Here is a 7,183-nt window from a genome sequence, read left to right on the forward strand (position 1 = left end):
TGTCCCCTGTGGTTTTCATATGCCACACCAGTAAGCCTAGATTTCTTAATCTTGTTCCTTTTCATAATCATCTGGGTTTCTTATCTTTTTTTTATATTTTGTATGATCGGACTCACTACCACTATTACCCATTTAAAAAAGCAGTTAATCAATTTAAATTACTATTAAAATGATCAAACGTAATAAATCAACTATATTTACCACGCTGTTGTACTATCAAAACAACAAAGTGAGTTACATTTGGTCCGCTGTCTTCAGCGCAAAGTTTCTTGTTTTTTGTTAAAAGGGCTGAAGTCCAGACTTCAGCCCTTTTAACAAAAAACCAAAACTTTTAGACACTGTATAGGCTAGAGAAAACTTTTGACAGACACCTTTTTAACACAAAAATGATGAAGCTATCCTTTGAATATACAAATTTGCAAAAAAGTCAATTTTGTAAAATATGTGACTTCCGCCCTTTTAACATTCAACTATTCATGTATGATTTATTCTTAACGTTTTGCGCAATATTGCGGAACTTAGAACATGAAAAATTTGCAAATAAGTTGTAATAAATCTTTACAAATTATTCGCAAATTATGCATGAAATATCTTTACTAAAGATGTTTCAAATTTTTAGGAATTTTAACCATAGATTTCCTAGCGAAATGAATTATACTTAACGTTGCGGGAGTAAATAAATATAAAACATGCTTAAGAAAATAAATTTACTATGAAAACATTTTTATATTATATTTATATTATGAAAACATTATTTACAATAAACAATTTACTTAATTTCAGACACTCCAAACAACCTTGATTTAACGCCAATTAGTAGTGATGTTTTTAACATGGAGCAGGTTGCTACGAAAAAGAAGAAGAAAAAGCGTACAAGTGTCGTTAAGTTAACCGGATCTCATTCAAAGTAAACGTCATCAACTAAAAGAAATATTTAGTATTTTATTAAACTAATAAAAAGGTCTGAGAAGAACAGCATCACAACAACACAATAACAAGAACAGTATCATAATAATACGTTTACAAGAACAGTGTCATCAGAATACGTTAACAAGATCAGTGTCATAGTAATTTGTTAACGAGACAACACTAAAATAATATTTTAAATACAAAATTGTAGCATTAAATTGTAGCGAAATGGTTTATACTTAACTTTGCGGGAGTAAATAAATATAAAACATGCTTTCTAAAATAAATAGTAAATAAATAACATTTTTTCTGTTTTAAACTCCTTTTACTATTAAACGTTTCACATACGCATATGTAGGTATGACAGATTTATATTAACCAATTTTGACAACAATAATATTATTATTTAAACTACAAAATTGTTTTTGTTTTTTTACTCACAATACATATGTATAACTCATAGTTTATAAGATATCAATGATTTAATAAACTATAAGTTTATAAAGTCTATAATATCTTTAGGTTTGAAAATGCCCATGTTTAATGACGTGCTTCCGAGCTAATCATTAAACAGCTCAGAGCATTTTTCTTAACGATAAAATTTGATAGTTTGCGTAATAGCGATTAGTCTGATGCGACGCAATTGAAGAGCAGTTTTCCAAAACTGGTTAAGTCAAAAAATGAAAAAAATGAGATAACTCATTTTTCTGGAAATTCTCTCTGATGTCTATTTAATGAATAAAACCGTTTCATGCAAAACTTGTTATATGGCAATATAAAGTAAGTACAAAATATTGACATTTTTCCAAAACTTGGTAAGTCATGATACGAATTCTTTCCAAAAAATGGACTTAACAAGTTTTGGAAAACTGCTCTTCAATTCCCTTCAGCGCTACATACATTGATTGGGTAGCACCAAAAAAAAAAAAAAAACCGTCTGTAACATTTATTGAAGATGAAGTTCAATGCAAAATTAAATTGGCTTCACAACGACACAGCAAATTAAACTTCGAATTTCAAATATATATTAAGAATTATATTTTTTTATTATTTTGACCAGTGCATATTAAATAATTGTTATTAAGAATTGTATATTTGATTTATTTTTAATCTTAATATATCATTGTTGCTGTTATTTTTAGAGTGTTCTTATGAATATATATTTCTTTTTCACTGGTAGGCATTCCTGTAAATGGATTTCTTTTTTGATTGACGAGGAAATCGAGAAAACAAATAAATCAATTACGCATTTCTCAAACACAAACTTATTAAACTTTGCTTGACGTCCTTTATAGACGAACCCTTACACTATCATGTAATAAATTGTGTCATCAAAAGAAATGTTTTAAAAATGGAAAAATAGAAAAAGTTTTGAAATAGTAACACGAGCTCGTAAGTTTTATATTTCACATTTATTGCGAGTTCGATTTTATAATGAATTTTTTTTTTTATACAAAAATCGCATAGCGAAGTAAAGTTTCAATTTCAAAATTTCAGCAAGAACAGCAACAAATATCGTTTAATTACAAAAGAACATTGTTCACAAAGCCAGGGGTGGCACCAGTATTTTTTGGTCTTCGAGATATAAGTTGATGAAATATTTTTATACTATTTTTAACTAGACTTATATTCATCAAGAAATTCAAGTTTCATATTATAATTTCTCAGTGTTCAAAAATTATGACCATATAAAATTTGCAACCTCCTCAAGATGAGTGGGCTTTAAACTTTTTACGGTCATATTTTTTAACGCTAAAGTATTTTAATATCAAATTTAAAATTTATTGATGAATATAAGTCTTAATATAAGAATATTAACTTGTTGCTCTCTCGTTTGGGGCAGGAGGGGTGGGGAGAGAAAGGCTGAAATTTTAGAGCTTTTTTGTGTCTAGGGTGCAATCATCGCAATTTTTTGCAAACATCGTTATTTGACATAAGTATAATGATATAAATGTTTGGAGTTTGCTCCATGTCTGGAAGATAGATATCTCAAAGACCAAAAAATGCTAACGCCACCCCTTTCGCATGCCGTTGTACACATTTATTGCAACGAAAAGCAACAATAATTATTTTTTCATTCATAGACATAAAATGTGGTTCATTCGAACATTTAACTTTGTTTTTACGTTTTAAATTCAAGCAAGCGGTGAATCTAGTTTTCTTGCTTTTAAAATTTCTAGTACCATTTTGCTGTAATAAAAAAACATTCTTCTTATTAAACGTATTTAATTTACGTTTTAAAATAAGGGAGCACGGGGTAAGATGGCGAATGGGGCAAGATGACTTTCCATAAAACAACTAAACAAAAAAACTTAAAAATGGGTGAAAACGATACTGTATTTTAATCTTGTATTTTAAAACGCCAATTGGTTTTTTAAAATATTATTAGCGCAATTTTATGCGCATTAGTTTACTCTTTTGCGCTAAAAAAAAATGCCTTGCTTCCGGTTATTCAAAATGAATGGTGTCCTTCAGGTAAAACTTCTTTAAAAAATTTTTTTTGTGGAGCGTGTTTATTTTGTGTTACTTTAGTTTAGATTAGTAAGTATTTTTTCAAATTTTTATAAAATTGGAGGCAGAATTTGCAAAATAAGTCATCTTGCCCCGGTCAAGTAACCAGATAACAAATTTATGAACTTATATTTTAAATTTTATTTAAAATTTTTTAACTTGCTAATTAAAAATCAATGCAGGCAATGAATTATTATGGTATCATGAACACACTGACAATGCGTAACTGTTTCATGACTGATAGTTTTACAATAACTCAGGCTTTTCAAAACGTTCGCCAATTTGGCCCGTGTTCCCCTACGTATTTAATTTGCGTTTTAAATACAAGCAAGCAGTAAAGTAAAGAAATCTTCCTCATTAAATAAACGTATAGTACCAATTTGTTATATTATAATTATATACTTTATATGATTATAACTTCTAATCACATAAAATTTTATTTTTTTTTCTCTTTTTTTTTTTTGCGCAAAGCTTTCGTCGAGATAAGACGCACTTTTTCTTAAAAAAAAAAATGGCTAAAAGTTTAACAATCGCGCAAGTGAAAGAAATATTAGAAGCTCATGAAAATACTTTATTAAAAATCTTTGGAGAGAAAATTGACAAACTTGAAGGAAAAATAGAACAATTAAAAACGAAAACATATCACTAAAAAATGGAACTGCTTTGATAAACAACGGGATGAATTTTCAAAACGAACTATACGAAAAAAGTATAACGGAAACGAACGAATTTAATGAAAAACTAAAAAATCATATCAAAAGAAAATGAAAAAAAAAATTCAAGCGAACTTTTTATCGACAAAATTGAAGAATATCGTAGCAAGAGAAACAACTTGAGGTTCGAAGGTTTTGAAGAAAAAGAAAACGAATCATGGGAAGAAAGCGAGTCGAAAGTAAAATGTTTTATTAAAGATAAATTAAATATAAAATATAACATTCAAATAGAAAGAGCCTACAGAACTGGAATACAAAAAGAATCTGGACAAAAAAAGCGACGAACAATAGTTGTAAAGTTCTCAACGACGACTACAGCGAAAGAACGATTGAAAAAAGAAAAATACTCTTTGCAAAAGCTAAAGAATTAAGATCCTCAGGTAAGTATGCAAAAGTAGTCTATAATAATCTGATAACACGCGATTAATAATAACAATAACAAAAAGAAATTCTTTAAACCTGTGCATGTGAAAAAATAATTATAAAAATGAATGACTTTCATTCGCTAACCTATAATTTTTACGAAAAATACATTATATCAGATGAAAACGCAGACCCAGATGTAAATTTTTTTAGTGATATGTACACGGACAGTTTACCCCAGCACCATTAAAGAATTTCTTTTTAAAAATGTAAATGATATAAACTGAAAAAATCAGAATCCTCCACATTAATATAAGGAGTTTAAGCAAAAATAATGAAAACTTTCGGCATTTTCGAGAAGAAACTGAAAACATTTTTAATATTATATGTGTTTCGGAAACTTGGTGCTCTACTTTCGAACTTGAAAATAATTCTAATTTTCATCTTAAGAATTTTGAATTAGTCTCATTAGAAAGACAAACAAATAAACGCGGTGGAGGAGTTCTGATATACGTTAAAGAAAACATTGCATATAAAGTTAGAAGCGATTTGAGCGTTTCTGACAAAGAAAAAGAGATCGCAACAATTGAATTAATTATTAACAAAGGAAAAAACATACTTATAAGCAGCTGCTATAGACCACCTTATAAGCAGCTGCTATAGGCCACCTCACGGCGCGTTCGAAAATTTTAGCTCTAATTTGCAACGTAATATAGTTCACGCTGGTAACATCGAAAGAAAAAAAAACTTTAAAATTTGGGATTTTAATATGGACTGTTTTATTTATAACGACGACAAAAAAGTGAGAAGTTTCTATGATGTAAAAAAACGTATTTACAACGACAAAAAAATAAATGATTTTAAACATCAACTATCATTACTTCATTGGGGGCATATCAACTTTAATGAAGATGCAAGTACTATTTATAATAAGTTCTTCGAAACATTCTACTTAGTATATGACGCGAACTTTCCAGTATGTGAAAAATTAATAAGTCATAAAACCTTTAACAGTCCTTGGATTACAAAAGGCTTAAAAAAATCTTCAAAAATAAAGCAAAAGTTTTACATAAAATATTTAAAGACTAAATCTTTTGCAAATGAAAAAATATATAAAAATGATAAAAATTTATTTGAAAAAATTCGTAAAAATCTAAAAAAAAAATATTCTAATCTGATCAATAAATTTAAAAACAGCTCAACGCGCTGTTTTCTCAACAATAAATTTAAACTCAACAATAAATTTAAAAACAGCTCAACGCACCTGGCAAATAATAAAAGAAGTAACAGGAAAATCAAAAAATCACATAAGTTCTTTACCACAAACTATAAAATTTGAAGATGTAAATTTATGTGAACCGAGCAAAATTGCAAATACTTTTAACAAATTTTTTACTGAAATTAGAACCAATCTCTCTAAAAAAATTCCTATGACCGAGAGCTCGTTTGAAGACTAATTGTGTCCTATAAATAAATCTTACTATAACAATGATTATTCTTCTGAATTATCCCAGGACGTGCTTGATAGAGCCTTTAAATCTCTAAAAAGAAATAAAAGTGCTGATGAAGTAAGTGGTAACATAGTTGTAGATTGTTATGAAAGTCTAAAAGATATTCTTTATAAAGTATTTAATGCATCTATAAAACAAGGAGTTTTCCCGGATTAATTGAAAATTGCGAAAGTTATACCAATTTACAAACAAGGCGATAAAACAAATATTAACAATTATCGCCCGATTTCGGTTCTTTCAACTTTTTCAAAATTATTAGAAAGAATAATATATAATAGAATATTTAAATATTTTGACCAAAATAATATACTATATACCAAACAGTTTGGCTTTAAAAAAAATGTTTCAACTGAGCACGCAATTATTCAATTTGTTAGGGAAATCTCAGAATCTTTCGAAAAAAAACAATATACCCTAGGAGTCTTTATTGATCTTTCGAAGACTTTCAATACCGTTGACCATAAAATATTTTTTAAAAAGCTCGAATACTATGGAATTAATAACAATATGCTAAAATGGTTTCATAGTTACTTATCAAATAGAAACCAATTTGTTAACTCTAATGATGGCCTTCAAAGTGACTATATTGAAATAACCTGTGGTGTTCCACAAAGCTCTACTCTAGGTCCTCTTATGTTTTTAATTTATATTAATGATAAATAAGTAAAGCAGCTAATCTTCGGAGTGTTATGTTTGCTGATGATACGAATTTGTTCTTATTAAACAGTAATATTAATGAGCTGTTTTCTGATATGAATAAAGAACTTAAATGCGTATCTGGGTGGTTTAAATGTAATAAATTAACCTTAAGCCTTGATAAAACAAAATACATTCTGTTTCACCCTTTATCTAAAAAACGTTTTATACCAACAACCTTGCCAAAATTTCTTATTGATGAACTTGAAATAAAAAGGGAAACTTTTACTAGTATTCTTGGTATTTATCTTGATGAGAAAGTTACCGCATATTAACTACATTTGCACTAAAGTTTCTAAAAATATAGGAGTCCTCTATAAGTCAAGAAATTAATTAAACAAAACCATTTTAATCCAACTCTATTACTCATTTATACATAGTTATATTAACTATGGAAATATTGTTTGGGAAAGTACAAGCAAAAGTAAGTTGCGTACTCTTTATCATTGTCAGAAACATGCAATACGCTTAGTTTGTTTT

The sequence above is a fragment of the Hydra vulgaris genome, chromosome 02 (assembly GCF_038396675.1).
Source record: "Hydra vulgaris chromosome 02, alternate assembly HydraT2T_AEP".
Classification (NCBI taxonomy): domain Eukaryota; kingdom Metazoa; phylum Cnidaria; class Hydrozoa; order Anthoathecata; family Hydridae; genus Hydra; species Hydra vulgaris.